Here is a 24,636-nt window from a genome sequence, read left to right as displayed (position 1 = left end):
GTGCTTCTCTCCACTTGGACTGCTGTTGGAGTAGCTCTCACCACTTTGTAGGTTCCTTCTCTCCTTGGCTCTAAATAGATAACTTTATGCATTGCAGTAAATACCTTCACACCATAAACAACTGGACAGGCAGTCTCCAATTCCTCTCTGGGCTCTTTTATTTTTTTTTCCTGTAAATAGATAACTTTATGCATAGCAGTTAATTTCTTCATATTATATCGAAGTTTCATTTATAATTCCTCTATAATTCCTCAAAGGTGGTCCTTTGCAGGGATTTCTACAATATGGCACATGCATGGGTCGACCTGTAAGCATTTCATGCGGTGTTAAGTGCATGTTCATGTCAGTTTGCATGCGATAGCTCATTAGTGAAAGAGGTAAAGCATTATTCCAATTAAATTTAGTACTTTCACATATTTTGTTTACTTTGGCCTTGATAGTTCTGTTTAATTTTTCTTATCACTTTGTTCTGTTTAATTTGTTTAATTTTCCTTATAATTTTCCTTATCACTTCCCCCCTTGCGCAATGGTCAAAACCATGCGCATCTGCAACAAGAATATTCATAAGTTAAGTAGGTGCAACTATGTTTCCTTCATGTGTACGCCGCCAGATCCCTTGTTATTCTTTTTTTTTAAAGCCTTTCCCTTCCCTTGTTGACAAACATGTTTTAATTCTGTTTCAGAGGGGGCCCCTGCCCGTTGTGTTGTTTAATTTCGAATTATAAAAAAAAAAAAAAAAATTCCCAATTGAGTGTTGAGGTTTCCCAATATGTACTACTGGTTTTTGTAATATGCCTACCTGAAACCCCCTAAAGCTTTTTTATCCTACCGCAGTCCCACTGTGTAAATATTATCCCTTTAATGACACTGTTTTACCTGTGTAATATGTAAACCAAATACCTTCTCCTCTTCTGCAAGCAAGCCACTGTACCGTTAAAACTAAATAAAGATCGTTTATGGGTAAAACAAAGTATTTGAGCATCAGTAAGGGACAAGTTTCAATACCAGTGGATGTGGTGCGGTTTTGGAACTTCAGCCTGGGTAATTATTTTTCAATTTCCATTTATTATGTCTAAGTCTTTTCCATCAATTCATCCCGAATATTTTGTGTTTTCCCTTTCTTTTCTTAGATATTTCTGGCAATATTGTCCGGGACAGAGAATTAGTTATTAAAAAATTTTAATTTTTTAAACAAATTCACCATCTGGTAGTTATAGCTGCTCCGTTTACCTGGTTATGATGTACTTGGAGACACAATTTGCTGTCCTTTTGTTTCTTGTTACGTCCTGTGACATAGTCTTGTGTTTGTATGTTACGTCCTGTGACATAGTCTTGTGTTTGTACTGTGCTGGTGAATGTTCTCTTTTTTTTTTATCTCCCTTTCTTTCATGCAGCACTCCAAATCGTCCGCAGCTGAGGCTAATTAGGAGGAGCGTGGCTTTTCTGTTGGCTCATATTTTGGCAGCCTGTATAAAGGGCAGCAAAGAGACTGTGATTGAGAGGATTCTCTCTCCAGCTATCCCAGATTATTTGTTGTGTGAACTGCCAAGCTGCTGAAAAGAGAACTTATATTCTGTTCTTAGAGTCTGCTGTCTGAGTACAAGGCCCATTTTAGACTGCGTGACTTGACATTTTTTAAACCGCGGTAGGGAGGCCTCATGCCACTTATTATTTTGGATTATCCATGCAAACTTTTCTCCTGTTTATTTCTTGCTAGTCAGGGAGAGAGGTAAGACAACTGTCTTTTCTTTTCTTTTCTTTTGTTAGGTAATTTATCTGGGATTAAACTTTAGGAAGCCCTTGTTTTTATTTGTTATTTTGGCCTGGCCCTCTCCTGACGATCTGGTTATCATTTAAACTTGTTTGTTTATTTGTTGATCTTCGTTTGCCTTATAAATATATTGGTTAAACCTTTAATAAAGAAAAACTTGGAAAGCATACTTTTTCAGTTTCCTTTTGTTACAAGGTGTTAATCAAAGGGTGTTGTGTAGCCTTTTGGATATGAAAGGTGAGAAGGATTTAGAGCTGGGATAGATGGAAAGGGAGTTTTCTCACATTTATTTATTTTTGTCACATCATTTGTTACTCCCCCTTTAAACCCCCTAGACCAAAGAAAGGGGAACGTAACATCTCTGTTAATCATTTATCATTGTGCATTGAAATTCTGATTTTAGTAGCTGTGCTTCAGGAATCTGTGCTTCAAGAAACTTTCCCCCCTCCTGGGGGCACCCACCCCCTATTAACCCTGGAAATTGGGGGAACCTCCCCAATTACCATTGACTTTGGGCCCCTGTTAAAAACCTATAAAAACCCTTTGGTTTTAAGGCATCCTAATCGGCCAGCCCTAATTTCCCTCCCTCCCCCCCTTCCTAACACTTGGATCGGAAGGGTACCCTTTGATACCAAATGGGCGCAATTGGAATACTTTTGGGATAAAGGTGGTCCCCAAATCCCCAGCTGTGTCATTGGAATTAAATGCATATGTCCCTGGGGAGGTAGCTTGTTTTCCCCAATCTTTTTGTTGGGCCCCCCAACAACACACCTGAGGAAAAAAAACCAGTATAAGGTCTCTGCGTCTGGCCCCTCCCCCCCCCGTCACGGCTGTTAATTGGTGGGTCTTTTTCTAATTTCCTTCCCCTCCCAATTGTTCACCCCCCTTAGCTGTGGAAGGATTAAAACCTCCAATATAAAATTTAATGGTCCTGTAAAAAACAGGGGAAAATCCGTCGCCAGCCCCCCTGTTGGGATGGCGTTGTTGGAGGGATTTTCCTATCTATAGTGGATAGCCCTTTTAACAAATCCGGCTGTTCCATCTGCCCAGCCATGAATACAATGAAGTCCCCCACCCCCCCTCTCCTTCCTCTGGATCCCCCCTTTTCAAGTTTCTGTCTCTCTCCTACTGTCCTGGCTGTTCCCCATGGGCCCTTAACACTGGCGGGCCCAGGGATCGGGCAGTGCGTTTCTGAGGGATTGCTGTAAGTGGGCTAAAAATGCTGCCATTACTGGATTTTTTTTTCGTGTGTTTCCCAGTTTCTTTTTTCCCACCTGTCAGCTGTTTCTGAACATTTTTAAGCATTCCCAAAGGTTCCCAGCTCTCGTCTCTGAAAGATTTAGGATTCAGTCCGCAACGCAGTTGGCCTGTACCCACCCACTTTCACACTGCTGGTCCGAAATGCATCAAAAACAATCCCATCCCCTATTTCCGAGAGTTCACTGCTCTGTTTAGAGTAGTTGTTTGAAGAATTTCATCCATCTTTGTATCCCCCCCCTCTCCTACAATTTTTTAGCCAGCAAAGCTTTAATGTCTCCTCACAGCCAAAAAAGTCTGTCTCCATAGTTTCCTTTCTCAAACAACCCTGATCCACTCCCTTGCTCCAGCCCCCCTCAATGAACATGAAAAGTAGGTGATTGAGGCCGTCAGACCCCCTCAAGGTCCCTATAGGAGCCCAAAGGGGAAATCTTACTGTCCCTGCCTCACCCTTGATTAAAAAGTCCTGGGAGCTGTGCAGCCAGTGGTCTGAGGTGTCTCCTTTTCTCTGCCCCTTTTCCCATTTTCTGTTTTTTAATCAAATAACTCATTTTGCTTCATGTACATCCCTCCCATAACTAATAGAAACAACCTTACTTTTTTTCCTCCCTCTCTTAATTTATTTACCCTTTTGTAGATTTTTTCCTGATTTCCCCCTTCCTTTGATTTCCTTGTCCATTTCTTCTTCCAATAGCTTTGTACTTGTGTGCTTCTATTTATATTCTATTATTACGCTTTTTCCTCTTATTTTGTTTTTTTTTTTTTCTAGGTCCTTTCCCTCAAACCTGGCTTTTATCTTTCCGGGTTTGTGCCTTTCACTATTTTCTACGCTGTTCCCGTGCTACCTGCCCGTTTTCTGTAACAGTCTGTAAATACATAGCCTTTTAACTTTTTCTTTCTGTCTTGCCCTCTGTGCTTTCACACAGATTTGGTTTTCTCTCTACCATCCATCTCTATATGCCACCGCCTCTCCAGTGTTTCTCTTGTTACTTCACTGTTTCCCTTGAGGATGGGGAAACTCTCCCTCTTAGGAAACTACAGGGAGGCCTCAAAAAATACTTATCCCTCTTTCGTCACTGTCCCACGTTGGTCCCCTGCCTGTTTAGTATTTCCTGGCCTTTTTTAAACGTTTCAACATTCTCATATTCCTTCTTAAATATGGCTTATTAACTTATTTTCTTCTTTTTTTCCGCTTTCTACTCCTCTTTTTTCCCCCTCTTTTCTTTACTTATGGCTTTATTAAGTCTTTTATAGGTTTTTTTATTTTTGTATTGTTACTTGATCAAGAGTTTCCATCTTCCTCACACAATGCCCTACATGTCAAATGGTCCTTCCTTTTTGCCATTTTGTCATATTTTTTTTTTTTGTTCTCCCTTCTCTCTTCTGCCATTTGGTTTGAGAGTCTTGTATTTATTAGCTTCTTACACAATAGGTATTTTTACTTTTCTATTATTTTCCTGGCCACTTACCATATCTGAGTAAGGCTTTTTCCATATCCTTTTCCTTATAATATTACGTCATGCCAATTTCATACTACTGCTTTTATTTAACTTTCTATATATATATATATAGTTTTTTTTTTATATTACCTATCTTGTATCTATATATTTATCTTTGGTTTTTATTAATCTATCAACTTTATCTTATATTTTTAAAACCATTTTTTTTTCCAATTTCTTTTTTTTCTTTTATTCCTTAAGTTTTTTATTCAATGCCTCCTTTGTTTTTTGGTTTTTTTCATTTTTAGTCACATTAATTCTGCTTCCTGATGTTGCTACACTCTTTGTAATAGAATTGATAATCTCAACTCTATTTTACCTATCACTCAGATGTTATAGGCCAAAAAACAAAAAAATCCTAAAGATAATTCTTTTATTTATCTTTTACTTCTTTGTATTTTATACTACTTATATAATTTTTTATATAATTTCTTTTAACTTAATGCCCTTGCCTCCCCCTCACTTTCTAACTGCTGCACTCTCTGGTCTCACAAAATTTCTCCTTCTCTTTTCACACAGGCATTCCAAAAAAAAGGCTGCAAAAGCCCTATAAAAAATCTGAAAAAAATTCCATGTTTTATTGTTCCTAATTTCCTAAACTGCATTCACTGCTCCCATGCTCGACCATTTCATCCTTTGTCCCTTCATCCTATAGAGGCTCTACTCCTCATACTTTTGTCCCTTCATTTAATAGGAGCTCATCAATCAATCATCCCTCTCAGGGTCTTGATGCAGAGCCCATGCGTCCAATCACTGCCAGGCCACACCTTTAAGTGACAGCCCAGGGGCGGTGCACAGGTTTTACCCACACTCAATATGCAGGTTATTTATTCAAAACATTCTCATCACTCACACAGACATTCGTCCGGACACAGTTTCACACACACACAAAACATTACACTCTTCCCTAGAGTGACCTGCAGGGCCCACCCGTTCAGACCTTTGAGTTAGTGACCTTTCACCTTGTTCTCTCTCAAAGCGGTAGCCATGGGACTTTTCCTCGCGATTCTACATCTGTTTCCCGTTTATTGCTGTCTTTCTTAAGACCAGTCTTCAATAAACACAGACCCTTACATGCAATAAATTTCTGCCTACACAATTTAGTCTTAATTTAGGTCACCTATCAAGGCCTTCCTAACATTATACCTAATATGTGTATGCAGTTTTTCTTCTGGAAACAAAACCCCCATTTTAATTTATTTATTTAATTCTAAATTTGGAAGAGCAGATTTTAAGTGACCTTACCGCTCAGAACTGACCGTTTAACAACACACACTAATTATATAAGCAAAAATGCTTACCTTATTCTATGGTGGCCACCACTGTGTGTGTGTTGCTCATCAGTCAGCTCAAAAGCGGCCGTCCACTCTGCTGCTCCTTTTCAGTCCCTGTTCGGGCGCCAGATGTAGTGTCGTGTCTGCTGCTGCGGATCTGAGGGATCACACTCAGTCTTGGGGTTTTGTTTCCAGAAGATAGACTTTATTTCAGAGAGAAACGAAGCCGAGATGTTCTCTGTGAGAAGATCTCTCCGAATGCTAGGTGGCATCTCATTATATACAGTATACAGGGCGTTCCAAATATTTCACAATTTTCCCTTTGCTTACAATTTGATTCTTCCCTAGAGAGATGGGTCCCCCTACTTGTTTTGATAAAGAGAAAGGCTCTTTTGTTGGTCTCCCCAGATGTTTCTCATCTGGTGGTACATCCTGGCCACATAGGCATCTTTCTTCCTATACTTAAACCATAGGATTATAATGGAATAATAACTTTAGGCATATATGGCTAAATTCACCTTGATTATACTTGATTAATAAAAAATCTTATTAATAAAAATCTTCTACACCATGTCGTGACAAGGCTCTGGAATGGTGGCCATGTTGTGACGAGGCTCTGGAATGGCGGCCATGTCGTGACGAGATTCTGGACGATCAGTTAAGATGTGATGAGACTCTAGAACGGCGGCCATTTTCCGAAGAGAATCTTGTGTGACCGGCATGATGTGAGCAGGCTCTGGCTTGGCAGACGTGACATGAAGAGGACTTGGCGTGGCAGGTATGACGTGAACAGACGCTGGCTTGACAGGCGTGACGTGAGCAAACCCTGGGGTAGCAGACATGATATTAGCGGACTCTAACTTGGCAGACATGTAATCCGGCTTTGACTTGGTAGACATAATAGGAGTAAACTGTGACCTAACTGGCATGTGGTGAGCAGGTCCTGGAGTAGCAGGCTTGACGTTAGCAGGCTTTGGCATAGTAGACATGACGTGAGCAGACTTTGGCCTGGCAGGCATGACTTGAGCCACTCCCGATATGACGGTTGGGGTGTGAAGTTGATCTGGTTTGATGGATACTGTGGAATAGTGCCATTCCTCATCTGCGATCCCCACAGTAAAAGCAGAGCCACTCATCCTCAAAGCAATGTGATACAGAAATCCAAACATAATCCAAACAATGTTACAACATCAATACACGACTGACTTGACTTGACTTGAACAGGCTTGACTTGGGATGAACAGACTTGACTTGACATAAACAAACTAGAATCACTGACAGCAGGTTACAACATCAATACACGACAAGACACAATGGCAAAAACATAACTACTTATAACAAACAATACAGGTCACATGACAAGAACAAACCAATGGGGAACACGACACATGACTAAGACAACCAATCAGAACATGGCACAATGAACAAGAGGAACCAATAGCATGAAGACAAACGGGCAAGGGAAGCATGACACTAACAGCATGAAACAAACTACAAAATAAAAGACATTAAAACAATAAACAAGAAACAAAACCCAAAACAGACCTTACAAAACCCACATTACAATAGTAGACTAATTATTAGTCGACCAGAAGAGGCTTGGTCAACCAAAATTTTATTAGCTGCTTAGTTGCAGAAAAAAAAAAATCTGTTAATGGCTGGGGCTGTTGGCGTTACACTGGGCGGAACGCATCCAAATACGCTTATCATCTAGTATAGGTATTAACGGCTTCGGCTCAATCTAATGTTAACCTAGAGAAATGTGGCTATTCAAGTGTCTATGTGGAGTGTGAAGAGTAGTCCGCTCACTGCAGAACAGATGGAGGCGCTGGTGCGCTCACCTGCTCAAAATACTCCCTCATTTTTGGTCATACAGATAAGAGTAACACATATTTCGAGTCTGTAAAGACTCTACGTTTATTTGTGTGCATTTAAAATAACATCAGAAAATCGAGCTTTTGTAATAATGAAAAATAATGAAAGCAATCAGGATGCGCTTTCTGCCATCTCAGTCTCTGTGAACTTGAGCGCAGAACTCTGTGTATATCTTTGCCTTACAGACGTTAAAAATATATCTATTGAGAGTGAAATGTCTACTTTCAAATAAACCAATTCAAATAGAAGACTAATATTCTCAGATTATGTAATCTGTATGAAACTTGCATACAGGCGCATCTTTTGTGCTGATGATGAGTCAGTGTCGCCGACTTCATTATTTAAACCGAAAACAAAAGCACCAGTTGAATTATTAAATTGTTAATGCAGTCTCCTTACTGTTTTTCTCTGACACATTCATAATCATTACTTCTGCGGTGCGCTGTGGCAAGCTTTATGCATGTGCTTGAGCACTTATTAAGCTTTGTGGGCAATTAAAGGCTCATTATAATGATTTAATTAGTTTATTAATAAAAGTGTGATTAGTCGACATATGCTTCAAATGAACGACTACTGGTCGGCCAGAAAAATCCTTAGTCGAGGGCAGCCCTAATGTAAAGTTTGAGATTTTACATGTAACGATCAAAATAACACTGTATTGTATACATATTTCATATCTGGTATTTATCTGGTTTTATGTTTTACAGATTTACCCAGATCTACACTGACTGTGACACCAAAGAGTGTATTCACTGGACAGACAGTCACTCTGAAGTGTGTGATTGAGACTCACAGTGACTGGAGATATGAGTGGTATAAAGACAGTGTAATGTTACAGACATCTGATCATTACACTGTAAACAGAGACACTCTCACTATCAGAGGAGTAATTACATCTGATCAAGATCAGTACTGGTGTAGAGGACAGAGAGATGAAAGACCAAACTCATCACAATCAAGCTCTGTTTCTCTCACTGTGACGGGTGAGTTAAATATCATTGTCTCCTAAACTCATTCTATGATGATCACATATCTAGTTGAGAGACTGTAGTTTTGTTCTTGTTTAACATAACTTAGTGCTCATGATATGTTGATGTTTCATCAATGTTTACTCATATGTGTATTAATACAGCGAGACCAAAAGCCGTAGTGAAGGTGAGTCCAGATGAGCGTGTGTTCAGAGGAGAGACAGTCACTCTCACATGTGACATACAGGGAGCAGGAGACACTCAGTGGACATACAGCTGGTTTAAAGATGGTTCAGTCATCAGAGACGTCACTGAGAGAGTCTACAGCATCACATCTGTGTCTGATAGAGCTGAATACAGCTGTAGAGGAGAGAGATCAGACTCACAGAGATCCGACACCAGTGCTGCTGTTACACTGACTGTATCAGGTGAGTGTTCAGATTCACATCTGTTTAATGATCATTTACAGTACATCAATATTTCTGGCTCAACACTTCTCTTATACTCTTCTGCATCAGCCACATCTGTTCTTATAAAGTACTGAAATAATTCACTTTAGTCATTATTCTGTTTGGATGCAGAACTGCATATATTGTAGTGCCCACCGGGTTCAGTATTTCATGTATATTTTGCACAAACGACCTTCATTCAAACTTATTTGACCAAACAGTTTATGCTGTGATAAAGTGCTGTGCCATGTGCAACTTCTTTTTCTGGACATTCCTCTTTTTTACACACATGACTGTAAAGTCCACCCAATTGGCCCAATGAAGGTATCCAATGGTAGCTGAAAGTTTCCTACTTATACGGTGTTTTATCAGTGGGCAAAGAAATGTAATTTCAATTAAATTCTAATCTGACTCCATTTTATTACAACCTCAAATTTAGGTTAGAATGCCAATTATTATTATTAATCATTCATAGGATAATTTATCTAGACATCTGATTATTCTATTTAACTCTTTAATCTTATTGAATCTTTTTTATCGTATTCATATAACACAATGATTTTCGAAACAGCTGGATATATGGATCTCATACTCACAAACTCGTCAGTCTTGGTCATTAGACAGAGGCGACTGACTCATATTCTAGAGGCGGACCTAGAATATATCGATCTAGAATATATTATTTAGTCCCCATAGATCTGAACACACTTAAGATAAGAATATCTAACCAGAGGTCATGACCATAGAACCAAGCTGACCAACTTCCTCTAATGGAAACTTTATATAATCATACCATGGTTTTGCATTTTTAGTTAGAATAATATTACAATAATCAGAGGTTGAGGCTCACTCTATTTAGACTGGTCAACACACTGTTGTTCTGAACAGAAAAACCTTCTACACTCTAAGTATACATGACTAATGCCAATGTGTTAGTCGGAGCTCTAAAACATAATTTTAGTCCGTTACTAACCTGAGTGCAGATTTGTGTGTTATGGATTTAATGTAATCTAGAGTCAACAATCTCAGAGTAAGTCATAATAAAGTCAGGTAAATATGTATTATCCCAATTGGAGTCAATTCAGAGATATCAAATGAAATAAATACAAGACAAATTCTAAATCTAAGAGTACACAACAGTTACAATATCATGATTATGGTTAAATAAGAAAAAAGACATCTAACCATCATAACCAAATTAGGGAACATTTATTTTCATATTAATATCTCAACATCATTATATATGACATTAAGCACAACTTGTGTAGATTTATTTAGAAAAAAAGGCTTGACTGCTTTATTTCAGCGTATATTTGTATATTGTTACCATTTAATCAATCTCAGCATGAGTTAATTTTGTGTCGCTAGATGTTTGCCTCACAATTAATAAATTATGCCCAAGTCTTTCTTTGGCCTGCGCTCTGAAAGTGATCTCTTAATTCTGGTAAACTTTAATTAAAACTGAAACTAAAACTGAAACTAAACTATATAAAAACGAAATAAAATTGTGTTCGCATAATAAAAACTAAACTAAAACTAACAACATCATTAATGAAACTAATAAAAAAACTAAACTGAATTTTATAGCAAATTTGAAAATGATATTGAAATAAAACAAATGTAAAAATTCTAAACTATAATAACCTTGGTTGTGTGTGTGCAGGATGCGGGAGAATAAAATATTCAGGTTCAGACCATGCATGCAACAGCAGCAGTGATTTAGTTTAAAAATAACAGTAGTGTTTCTGTGAATGTTGACCCTTTAATAACGAAATATTTATCAGGCGATGTATGATTAGGTTCATGGAAAAGTAACATAACTAGTAATGAAACTAATTACTAATTACTTTTGAAATAAAGTAATCAGAACAGCAACGTGATTACATTTAAAAGGAGTAATCAATAATCAGTCATTTGATTACATTTTCAGACTTGCCCAACACTGTTTATTATCATCAGTGTGAACAGCTTCTCTCTCTATAACTCATCTCATGTTGTGTTCAGCTGAAGCTCAGGCAGCAGTCACCTAGTGTCTCCACAGCCGTGGCTGACTGGAAGGGAGGCTCCAGTGACTCTCCTGATCTGTGAGGTTACTGGGCTCCTCTCTACAGGCTGGGCGCCTAGCTGGTTCAGGAGATGATGATCGCCTGTCAGACAGCAGCAGAGGAGCTGGAGGCTCTTACACTCTCTCAGTCCTGCTGCTCCTGCTGCACACGGGTTGCCACGGTACAGGCAGATGCAGAGAGAGAGGACGAACGGCCTATTACACAAAGAACAGTAGCACATGACACACTGTGGATCACTGGTGAGCCCAGCCACAGTAGCTTTTGCTTGTGTTCATCTGTATTTGTGTTTCATCAAAGTCTCTGGACACAGGAAAAAAACATCAGAAACACACTTCCTCTATTTCTCCTGGCTCAGATCAGATCAAAATCACTAACAAATAAACCTCATAATATATGCATGCTGATATAAAACGTAGAGCTCACTCATCTTAATTGTACTTTCTAATTTCAGATTTTATTGACACAAACACGCAGGCTGTTGGATTCTGGAGGGGCTTTCTTCTTCTGTCAGTGGCTCCAGGTCTCTGGTGGTCAGTCCAAGCAGAAGTCAACACTTCCTCGCCTGACTCACTCTCTCTCTCTGAGCTGTGAGGATCAGAGGAACTCTGCTGGATGGACCGTGAGAAAATACACAGACAGAAACACAGAAGATTGTTCAAAACAAACAGGATCTACATGTCAAATCGTCTCTCTCAGCACATCTGACTCTGGAGTTTACTGGTGTCAGTCTGAATCTGGAGAGAAACGTCATCCTCTCAACATCACTGTTCACAGTGAGTCCTGTTTCTAATCAAAACATGACTAATCAAGTTTATCCATTCTTATCTGTTATACTCCTGTCACATGAAAGGTTACAGTGATGAGCAATGCCGATGACAGACTTTTGAGAACATAAATGTATTGATCTCAGCAACTCGAGTTTTAAACTTTCACAGATGCTTTCATCATAACTAACAGTGCAAACACGATGTAGAAATTCATTGTGCAGTGCAGACTGTGTCCAGTGCTTAATTTGTAAATTGCGAGGTTCCTGGAATAAAGCAGGGTGACGGATCCAGCATGTGATTAGAGGAGGGAGAGGTAGCAGAGCATTCGCGCAATCACTTTGTTGGACCAACTTAAGTGAATAACAGCTGCATCAGTAGCTTTTATAATCGATTTTAAAAATCATGGGTTATTTTATTTCAACTCAATTTTTTGTGGTTTGGGTAGTTTTTGTGTAAAGCAGCTTCTGGGACAGGAGCACGGATAACATCTTCAGGTAAAGAGAGATCTCCATGCTGCAGACTTGCATTTCTTTGGTCAAATATTTTATTTAATATATAAAACCGTTTCTTTGCTGTAAATCATTTTATTTCATGCAAAGCAAACAGGGACACAATGTCAGTCACCTAAACGAGATGCATCTGTCTTTTCAAAAAGATTAATTTTAAATGTTAAATTTATTTACTTCTGTAAGACCTGTATTTAATGAAAATAAAGGCAATTTTCCACAATTTGATGGGTAAGATTAGCAAAACGTGTGTTACATCCTATATTTATTTTATCTTTTGTTTTTGTTTACTTTTGGGGGGTTTTACCCAGTGGAACAAATGAGAAATTAACAATGTATTCAACACTGCAATGACACATAGAAAATTAAGATAATGCCATTCTTACCTTTCTAGTTTTCAGGCTTTCAGGCATCAATTTCCCCTCTGTCTCTCTAGATCATGCTTTGCTTCTTCAAATGCATGACCTCACGTATGGAATGGGGTTAAACTGAGATAATGGTGGTCCAACAAGGCAGAGAAATTAAAGCAATGAAATTGTGGAGGTGTGGAGAGATGATTGGTTGGCACTACAAATTAACCCCCTCACACTCTGCACTTGAAATCAGAACTGTGGTAACAGCAGTCAAAAGGTCTTTCAATCCTGCTGGGAGCCGGCCGCCATTCTCTCGATATTCCCTTAAAGGCTGAATGGCAGTTCAAGGGCTGTCAAAGCCAAACTGATTACAAAGAGACTCAGTTTCTTTATCGCGTTGCTCCGGCATCCGGTGGACAGTATTCAGGAAAAAGCACTTTTAACTCTTCAATGAATTTGTTGTACCCCGTCCGGTCCTCTTCTGCCCTTCCGTGCAATAGCATGCGATTCTCTTCCTGCCAGGCTCCTAAAAAACACCTTGTGGTCCATTCCCTTTTCTTTTCTTCATCATGGATGCAGAGGAATGCCTTGGAAGATGCTGTCATTAACAGCATTTTGACTAATTTGGCTATGACGTCCAGGTCTCTCGGACATTGCCTCAAACACCCTTGCTTCGAGACAAATAGCCCTATGTGTATAATTTTACAGTCCTGCTTTTGGAGCTCCAAGGACAGCTCAGACAATTATTGAAGTGCATCGAACATGAGGCAGAGATTTTGGATGAAACTGTACAGTGACAAACGCTTAGCTAGGCTAGGCCACGGTAGCTTGCACGGGTAATGTTGTCACGGGAGGAATCTTCTGCTGCCTGACTGAAATGATTGTAGATGGCAGGATAATTTTTTCCATACAGCTTCGACAGATCTAAAACTCGACATGACCCATCTGTTGTCCAAGACCCGGAAAATTCTGCACAACTGAATGTCTAATTCGTCAGCACATATTTAAGCTCAATTCTGTGTTTGTTTGATGTGCTGTACAGTGTTGGGTAGGTTACTCTAAAAAAGTAATCAATTACTAGTTACTAATTACATCTTCAACAGTGTAATTAGATTACTGTACAAATCACTCTCTCCAAAAAAGTATTTATTTACTTATTACTAATTACTTTCTTAATCCTATATCAAAGCTAATGAATGATACAAGGATAGACATGAAACAGTTATTTTAATTCATTCAAATAAATAACAGATAACTAAATTAATTATTCTCGTCACACTTGGGTCTAATTCTCACTATTAACTAGATATTTCAAATGAACTAATTATACTTTTGCCTCAATAAACTCCTAATTACTGCTTACTAATACTTAATAAAGTAGTTGTTGACAATAAAGTTTAAGAATTAGGTAGGATTAAGGATTTAGAATACGGTTTTGCAGAAAAAGGCATTAATATGTGCTTTATAAGTAATAATAAGCAGCCAACATCCCAGTAATATTCATGCTAATAACCAACTAGTTAATAGTGAGAATTGGGCCCTAATGTGTTACCAAAGTATTTAAAGTGAGGAGGGTACATAACAACCATGCATTTTAAGGATAGACTTTAAATGTTGATCTCAAATCCACTATTGTATTGTATTGTATATAATTTCATTAATAAATTATTTTACTAAAACTAGTATTACACCAAAGCCTAATCATTGATATATTATAGTTTTTATTAATACCTATTAAAATCTAAAATGAATTATATTTTCAAGTATGACAAAAATAATTTTAACACCACAGCAGCGTGGTGCTGTACAATGTGTACAGTTTATCCATGAAAACCCTAAAGTGATTTATTTCCCCTAATTCTTTCAGTAGCCCCTCACTGCAGAACACAAGATCCAGGGGGCGTGGTTGGATCCCCATCTAGGGGGTGGAGATTGGTAGGTTTAGGGGTGGAGTTAGGTGGGTTTAGGGATCAGGGGGTGGAGACGGGTAGGTTTAGGTATATGTAAGGTGGGAGGAGTTGGATCTGGATCCAACCACACCCCCTGGATCTTGTGTTCTGCAGTGAGGACCATCTCAATTCTTTCATCGTATCGCTGACTGTGAGCTTCAGTCGATGCACTGAGCAGTGCCACACCATCATATTTGGGAAAAGTAATTGAAGTCTGGCTGCCACTCCAGACTTGCAGCCGAGCATAACTGATGCTCCATCGCACAAGAGACCTATTAGGGTTTTAGACAGAAAATTCTGGGTAAAATCGACACCCTCCAAAGCACATAACAGCTGTTCAACAATTCCTTGGACACTTTGGTCTTCTAGTTCAACAAGTTCAACAAAAATATTCTCAGGCAACTCCATGTCCGGCAGCTGAAATTTGACGTAAATGATTAAAGCACTCTTTCTGCTTAAGTTGCTTCATCAAGCATCAGACCAATAGGAGTGCAAGCAACAATCTTTTTGAATAATTAATTTTTTCATCTCAAGTGAAATATGGCTCTGTATGTTTGCACGTCACATTCGAGTGCAGAATTATTCCCATGTTGAGACCATTATCTCCTGACAATCAGTTTCACTCTCAAAGCCATACGCTGCTCTGTGGCGCTTTGCTTCTTTGTAAGCTGTACGAAATATTCTTGCAGTAGTTTTCACTTTATCAGACAGGTTATTTATTATTGTTTTTGTTGTTGTTTATTTTTTTATTTTTTTGTAATAAGTCTTCTTTTTGAGAATGCTAAGTACTGCAATGTGTGCCTTCATTTGAGAGCACCTTTTTTCCTTAATACCCTGTTGTTTTTAAGATCTGTGGCGTTACAGAGCATGTTAACCACTCTTTGGCCAATTTAATCCCCTTCAACTTTTTGGGACCCAGGCTTCCAACCTTTTTGCAAACAGTGCAGCCCAGATGCAACCCTTCATAACAAGCCAAGGATATAATATCTTTTTTTGTTTTAAACTCTGCTTCTGTCCACATTGCCCCCATTTTTTGGCTTTTTCCATCTTCAGTGCTTATTTGCTTCTTCCCCCAGCCCTCCAGAATTCTCCGCAGTTGTTGACTTGCTCTGTTCATCGCAGGTTTTTTCTTCTTACTTTGTGTTAAGATCATCAGCCGGTGAACTTGAAACTTTGCTATCGGTATCTATAATATTAAAACCAAATGACCTGTTTGGTTTTAGACGTTGGTCCCTGTCTAAAATAATCTCTCGTAGAATTAAACAGCCTTCTATCATTGATCCAATATTTCGTACTAAGCACTGAAGCCTCCCCTCCTCCTCACACACAGACACACACAGATCAGCATCCTCCAATAACAGTTTATTACCATGGAAATAAAACCTCCAAATGCTGACATGGATAATATATATATATATATATATATATATATATATATATATATATATATATATACATATAGTTATTGGCTATTTTATTATTTTATTATCATTTTATATTTTAAAGGGTTTAACATAATTATTATTATATGTGTTTTTTTTTTTTTTCATTAAATACTGTATATGCACGCTACAGGTCAGTGAATGTTTTTGAAATAAGGTGCTGGATCAGATTTGTTTCTAGAGTATGGTTTCGCACAAATTAAAGCCCTCCTAACTGTGCCATTAATACAACCCACTGACTATAAAGGGAGGCCTTTTATCGCTTGAATAGCAATTTAAGATTATACATTACGATGACACAACGCTACTTATATTTGTGGGTATTACTGTCAGGATCCATATCTTACAGTGAAAGTATGTTTTGGCAAAAGCTTGCAATCAAACTGCAACTGATTTAATTAAAGAACTACTATGAACAAAGTGAACTGAACAGTCAAATAATGCTCTAAACCTGATGACATCCACAATGTAGATAAGATACAAAGCATGTTCCTAGCATTAGGATCACTTCGCAAGATAATTTTATTCCTATAGTACTGCTCTTCTTGTTGTCCTTCTCCCGGGAGATATCAATGGGGCGGAGCCAAAGACTTGATTTAGTTGTTGATCGGATTTCTGCAGAGGATGGTCTTTTATACATCCTAATGTGGGGCAAATATGAACAAGTCTTTTCTGGCTTGGTTTCAATAAAAGCTGTTTTGAGCTATAATAGAAGTGTTGAGGCACTGAAAATCAGAAGAGTGTTAACAATGACTTCTTATAGCAGGAAAATTTGATTTCTTAACATCATGAGACCCCTAGATTATCATATAACACGTACCAATTTAATTCATAATAGACGCTCGCCATTTACTATTTCGCTCTGCTTTTTGTTTTGGATACTTATACAGCTTTGTACTTTCCTTGTTGTACTCATCTGCTTCCTGTGGTCGATCTCGTATTGTGATATTCTGGATTGGTAGAGTGGTCTCGTGGTTTTGCTCCCCCCAGATTGGAGGAGCAATACTCCTGACTCTACACTGTTACACGTCTACTGGAGAATCATCTTCGATGGTTGCGCCTATCCTCTAGTGCTGCAATTTCTATAAATGGGTACGTTCCCGCTCTCCGTATCCACACCCGACATCCAGACGACATTTTAATCCTTGGTACCGTATCGACTCATCGGCCACGACTGTCCGGTCAAAGCTCCATCATTGAGGGTTCCTATTTCTATATCAATCTACGATGTCTATGGATCTTTACACAGGTAGAAAATAAAAAAAAGAGAAGAGTATGCACAGCTGGATCTCAGTCAGAGGTGAGAGTCTGTGGAGTTCAGTCCTCTTTCAGATGAATTCGATTTTACCTCCTCCTGATCGATCACTACTGACAGCTTGTTTATTGATTTTATAATTCAGATACATGAACACAAGATGTCCTCATGGGTTGAAAAATACTGCATATTGTGTTGTTATATAGCCACTACAATGAATCATCACCTCATAACCACATCCTCATATCATTAATAAATAATAAATTCAATAATATTAAGAGTGCTGTAATTACACTCACTCAACAGCATTAAAATCAGATCAAGCATTTTAGTGGCGTTCCTGTCAAGATATGCCTGTAAATAAATTAATTATTTTTCTTTTAAAATCAGCTAGGAATTAATCTGAATGCGCTCATATGTGGTTAGTGTCAAGTACAGCATTTTAGTGTGAGGAGCAGGATTGGTGTTTCGGGCCGGATTTACCTCTTATTGAGACATACTGTAGGCAAAGCAGAATTTTAGGCCCCCCTTTCCTGTTTAATATATTACCACCCCAGCAAACAAAAAAAAATTTGTAATCAGTAGAAACTGTTACAGTGTTTTCTGTTGCAATAAGCTCTTGGGTTCAGTCAATAAAGATTGAATGTAGCTCTTAATTAGTTTGAGAATATGGAGAAAGACCATTGCATTAATAGGCTCCGGCGTCATGGCCACATTACCACTTCAGGAGTGTATTATTTCTCTAAAAATTTTAACAGCCTGGAGTCGTGACCACACCTCAAGACATTGTTCAGATGATTAATTTTAAGACATTTGTCATGTTTCCGTCCTGAAATCTTGTGTGCGTTGAACTAATTTGTTACACACCTCATCCCAAACCTTCCGTTTCAAATTCCAAAACGTCTTTTTAGAGCTAATAACAGAGGCTTGAGCCATTGATATGCAGGCTAAATGAGGTTATTTATGCAGTCTGCCACTGTTAAGAGAGAGAGAGCGAGAGAGAGAGATTAAGTGCGTGAATACCTGCGTCTGTGCGTCTCTTTGAAAAACAGCAACATTCCTACAGAGCTACTGACAAATAAAATTCATCTATCCAATCAAAAAAAGCTACTGAGAAATGTCATGTAGCTTTTCAATTGCAAAACAGAAAGTGTTATTTCCGTTGTGAACGGTGGAGAACGGGAGATAGAAAGTGTTATTTAACTGTGCGTCTGTTAAGGGACCGGGCGTGGAAATGTGATTCACAAATCCCAGCGCCCAACACTGTATTTTGCGCTGCATAGAATTGGAACGATATACAGCACAGTAACGATTTTAAATTAATAAAAATGAGGCTACACACACCGTATTTCTACCGAAGAACTGCATCGTTCAATTGGTGCTTACAACACACTCTCTCCCAGAAGGTGACACAAATCCCTAACATAAATAACTCAGATCCTGTTACGATCCTGACCTTAACCAAGATCTGGTTACCAACAAAAACCTCAAAAACAGCTGAAACCAAAGAAATCCCCCGCACCCCACCCAATGACACAAAAGCTCAATCCCGCATTTGGGTTAAAAAAAAATAAAACCCAGAATTTCAATTAGAACTATACTGTTTTATTACTTTCCTTTTCATTTGCTTGTCCTTCTGTTTTGCAGTGTCAGCAGTCAGATTTCTGTTTTCCCAGCATCCCTCATTTTTCTTTCTTGCAGCTTTGTCCGTACTGCTGTCGACAGTTCCGTGCTGCTGTTTCAATAATGTTACAAGAGCGAGAGTAACACTTCCTGTCTGGTCCGTCTCTCCCATCTGTCTTGTTTTTTTCACAATTATCAAAAATTAATAGTTTGTGTGTATTTCACAGTTCCATCTGCTGAAGACCAAAGCCAGTACGCAGTGACAGAAGAAACGTCAACATATTAACATTTTAAAAAATATTTGATTTATCTTGTATCATTTATTTTTCAAATAAACAACTATTTTAGTGTGTTAAATATAAAAGTGACTGTCATACAATAATAATAATACTTCACACACACACACAATAACATATATATATATATATATATATATATATATATATATATACAGAGCATATATATATATATATATATATATATATATATATATATATATATATATGAACAAACATGTAAACGTGACTTTTTTTTTCTTTTCTTTTTTTTAAATAAGACCCTTTCATACGCCCCTCAAGTTTTCCAGATTCAGAATAGCCTCTTACCATTTATAAATATTCTCGAAAACTGTCCGTTTGTGGTTGAAATTGTAGATGAATAAATCCTGTGCTGACAAAAAGTGGAAATTTAAGATTAAATCTATTACTTGCTTCACTGTATCCAACACACTAACCATTTCTGTTTTGTCCAAAGACTATTAAATGAACCAGCTTAAATAAAACTCAATGTTTCCAATAAACCATGTTCTTTTGATGAATATTAGCTCTTCTAAAGATAACATGGGTGGCTCTTAAAAGAGCCTCTGTGTTCTCTGATCAGCTCAGAGGAGGTTTACTTTGAGCTGGTGTATTTGGTCACAGCCTTTGTTCCCTCAGACACGGCATGTTTGGCCAGTTCTCCGGGCAGCAGCAGACGCACGGCGGTCTGGATCTCTCTCGATGTGATGGTGGAGCGCTTGTTGTAGTGAGCGAGACGAGACGACTCACCAGCGATGCGCTCCAAGATGTCATTGACGAAAGAGTTCATGATGCCCATCGCCTTGGAGGAGATTCCGGTGTCAGGATGAACCTGCTTCAGCACTTTGTACACGTAGATAGCGTAGCTCTCCTTCCTGGATCTCCTGCGCTACTTCCCTCCTTTGCTGGTGGTCTTGGTGACGGCCTTCTTTGAGCCCTTCTTGGGCGTGGACTTTGCTGGTTCAGTCATGACACTCTCTTCAAAATTAAGTAAAATTATTTTAACTAACTATTTTATCATCAAATCCATGTACACTAATAACAAATTTGCAGGTAAAATTGGAAAAAGACACACAGATTTCCTCCACAAGAGTCGTGGTGTGAGACAGGGCTGTAGTTTAAACCCTACACTATTCAATATCTGCATCAATGAACTAGCAAGAGCCCTAGAACAGTCCCCAGCACCCGTTCTTACCCTACTAGACACTGAAGTTAAATGTCGGAGGTCTGGGCACCACTCACAAACCAAGACTTCACCAAATGGGACAAACACCCAATAGAGACTCTGTAGAGCAGAATACTGTAAAAATATTATTTCATTAAATTCCATGCGCACCTAAAAGGCAGTCATAAAAACCAAAATATAATAAAAAAAAAAATACACAAAAATAAATAAAAAAAAAAAACCAATAAATACCATGCACACCTCGCACAAGACCTAAGGCAGTACATATCAAGACCCTCCACCCAATAAAGACCTTAGCTACCAAGAAAGCTAGCAACCCCAGAGAAAAGCCCCAGAATCAACCAGCTTGTTCTAGAACTGCGACTTTACAATCCAAAAACCGCCCGATGGCAGACCAAATAAATCAAAACAGATCATTAAAACCCAGACAGAGAAGAATCTGAAACCACTGGACAGAAGCAACGGTCCTACAACAGTAAATTAGACCTGCTATCTGTCCTTTAAACCACACGCGAAATTAAGGGTTTGGGATCAGGACACCTCGAACATCACACAGTGCGCTCCAGACCTGACCACTCAAACGCAGAAAAAGTCCGATGAAACGACGCATGTACAGACTTCAGGGGACACATAACCTTCATTATCGCACAGGTACTGCGAGCAGTACACATGAACATACCTGCTGCCCATAAAGAAAGACAGATTGTGGTCCACACGGAACACAACATGAGTGGAAACAGTGAACAGTCCACACGTTTCTAAAAAAAAACATGCACAAATTAGGTACATGCCTAATATTTCAATTACACAAATTAGGGAAATTTTCAAATCTCACTCCCAACTTCACAAACCTCACTGCAAAAAGACTGCAACCAAAAAAATATACACTAAAAGGACAAACTGGCAGGGTAGCTATTCTGGGCTAAAACCGTCAACAAGCTATAACCTGGCTGGCAAGGTAACGTCAAGTCCTGCCATGTAAAGAACAAGCCGACAGAACAGAAGCACAAGTCACAGCCGGAAGAAAACACTGTACAACACACACACACTGACATGACAGCATCCAGTCCTTCTCCTGTCTCTTTATTTGAGTTTTTATTAGTACTTTCGTTTTACTGTATACAGATATATAAACTCTGTATGCTATATACTTCTATTCTTATGTATATTTGTGTTAAATGTTTATTTCAATGTTTCTATGCTTTGGAAATGTAAAAATACTTTTCTTCACCATGCTAATAAAGCTTCTTGAATCTCGGCTCCATAAAAGACCGCCTAGTTAAATGTTTAGCCATGTCACTACTGATTTTTGAACTAATCGATCATGTTACCAACTTTACAGCCCTTATTGTGAATTTTACTGACACTAGTAGGGTCGCTTTGTGAAAACATCTAAATGGTTAATTATATAGTAATTCCTCACTACATTCAAGCCTGCACTTCCTGAAAAGGTAAAACAGGTGTTTGTGCAGTCTCAGGGGACTAGCATAGGATTAGACGGACAGCCACCAGTTGCTTTGAGAAAAGACAGTGTTGCTCAATTGCATTTGTGAGAAAGTAGTAAAATCTTCCGTTACTTACGTGTATAGTAAATATTCGTGCTGCATGCATTTTGTAGGTACCCTGCCAAGTTTCTCACAAAATATGTCTCACAGCAGTTGTAACGACACTGCATATATTTGTCCATACCTCTATTTTCTTCTTCAAATAGAGTTTCGTATTTGCAAAATCATTTTGCGTTTGTTTGAAAGTCAGTTTTTTGCTGAAGCAGATTTTGTTTATTTACAATACGCTGAAATTTGTTTGATGAACATTGGCACAAAATTCGCTCCATATTTATTCACCGCTCTGTGCTAATTTCAGAAGAGAAGAAGGTTCGTGATTATGCGGTTCCATTGACCAACCCACAGATTGATTTCATACACATTAAAGCCAATCAGAGGCTTTAAAATGTTAATCCCGCCCACCATCTCGTGTGTTACATCAATCATCCCCCATCCGATTCCGTTCATTTGATTGAAGTTTTGGTAACCTAAATATAATACAATAACTAAGAAGCTAATGATTCGATTTTATTTCCGTGTTTAATTAGAATAAAAAAATACTTAGTCTGACTGATCTATATTTATATCTCAGATATACATCAGTGCTTATTCCTCAAAACATTGAATAATTACATTACGTTTGTTCAATTATGACCAACACTAAAAAACATATTTATTAAAACAATTGTTTTTATAAGTCTCAAACTAAAAGGGTTTTACATATATGCATATTAAATAACATTATTATTGGGAAACTTGTTGTTTGTGTGAAATGGTGTGTGGCTCTTAGAGTCGTTGGGGTTTAGTTTTGTTCAGGAGTGTCTTAACCTCTGAATCCGTACAGAGTGCGTCCCTGTCGTTTCAGAGCAGACACAACATCATGACGGTGACGGTCTTTCTTTGAGCGTGCTCAGTGTAGCTCACAGCATCACGAATAACGTTCTCCAGAAACACCTTCAACACACCGCGCGTCTCCTCGTAGATCAGTCCAGAAATACGCTTGACGCGCCGCGGCGAGCAAGACGACGAATAGCGGGTTTAGTGATTCACAAAAAAAACCCCTTTCCTTCCTTCCGGTGACGCTTAGCGCCTCCTTTTCCGAGACCTTTACCGCCCTTTCCTCTTCCAGACATGTCCACACTCTTCTTTCAACTCACACAAACGAAGATCATCTGAGAAAATCAAAGGAGAGGGGATCTTATTCTTCGCTAAAGGACCTAGGTGAAACCACGATCATGGGGCGGTTCTACTAAACGTCACTCGGCCCGTCTAATCGAGTCTAGTTCGGTCTTGCAATGCTCATTGTGGACATTAGGCAACATTTTTTTAAATATTGTGTGTGTGTATGTGTGTCATGTGTTATGTATTATTATTAATAAATATTTCATAATAGCACCCAGTAATAATCCACCGGTGGCGCGTGTTCTTCGAGAGCGGCTTTAGTCAGCAGCTGCTTCTTCGGGCTTTATCTCCGGTGGATTTAGTCCACATCGCCAGCCACCGGCAGCACGCGCTTTCTTCAGACGAAGAGACACAGCGCTCCTCTCCCCTTGGAATGCGGACACAACCTTGACGGAAATGAGAGCTCGATGACGTCTGTGCTCCTGCACGAGCAGCTCGATGCTTGTGTTTTCTCCTCATATTTGGAGCAAAATAAAGCAACACATTATCTGTAGTCGGAGTCAGGACCACTATTATATATTTATTATATTATTTTGTTATTATATATTTTAGCCTTTACAGTCTAAGTACGGTTGTGGGAGAAGGGACAAATATGAAGGAAGAATGTTGAGTCAAAGTGAGTTCTGCAGATGTTCTGTATCATCAGTGCTGTGGTTTGTAGATGTACCTTGTAATGGAAGTCCACAGCATTCTGTTAGTTCTATATAGTGAGAACTCTTTTTAGAAAGAATGTGGTAACAAAAAAAAAATGCAGACACATTATTATTTAATGCATTGCTAACTGCAAAGCTACTTTGCCAGGTAGAAGAAAATGACCAGAAGTGATGTTAAGGAGGCCTAATAAAGGTTGAGCTGGTGATTATGGTTTGGCGATCTGCTCTATTTCTGCTCTATAGTTTTAACCCAGAGCGGGGAAGATAGTTATTCTTATTCTGCATCTTTAGTTTTCATAAACCTCAAAATACTACCACTAGAGCAAAAGATGCCCAGCTTAACATGTGCATGTCAATTTTTATTTACTTCCCCTTCTTAGAAACCCTGTCTAATATCAGATTTAGGTCTCTGTTTCTTATATTTTATTTGACAGTGAAGCAGCAGTAATAGCATGCTGAAACAACATTTCTAATTGAGAGGCTTCTGTCAGTTCTTGTTCTGCATATCGATAGTCAAACCTGAGGACGATCACCTTTAGTCTGTGATGACTTTTTGGTGGTCTGCTCCAGTCTGTGAAGATGTTAAGCCAGCGATCCATTGCTGCTTTGCATGCTTTAAAGTTAAAAAAGCTTGTCTTGACCTGTAACAACTGCTCTCTAAAATGTACAGTCGTGGCCAAAAGTTTTGAGAATTACATAAATATTAGTTTTCAAAAAGTTT

At 38.6% G+C, this 24,636-nt stretch overlaps 2 pseudogenes; one reads left to right on the top strand and one right to left on the bottom strand.

Annotated features, from left to right (window-relative positions):
* Positions 1-6,788: 6,788 nt before the first annotated feature.
* LOC109101219 overlaps positions 6,789-24,636 on the top strand; it is a 41,860-nt pseudogene continuing 24,012 nt past the window's right edge.
* Positions 19,894-20,335, bottom strand: LOC122145970 (annotated as a pseudogene).

The sequence above is a fragment of the Cyprinus carpio genome, chromosome A8, assembly GCF_018340385.1.
Source record: "Cyprinus carpio isolate SPL01 chromosome A8, ASM1834038v1, whole genome shotgun sequence".
In the NCBI taxonomy this organism is placed as follows: domain Eukaryota; kingdom Metazoa; phylum Chordata; class Actinopteri; order Cypriniformes; family Cyprinidae; genus Cyprinus; species Cyprinus carpio.
Note: the sequence above shows the minus strand (reverse complement) of the source record. Positions and strands in the feature narration are given on the sequence as shown.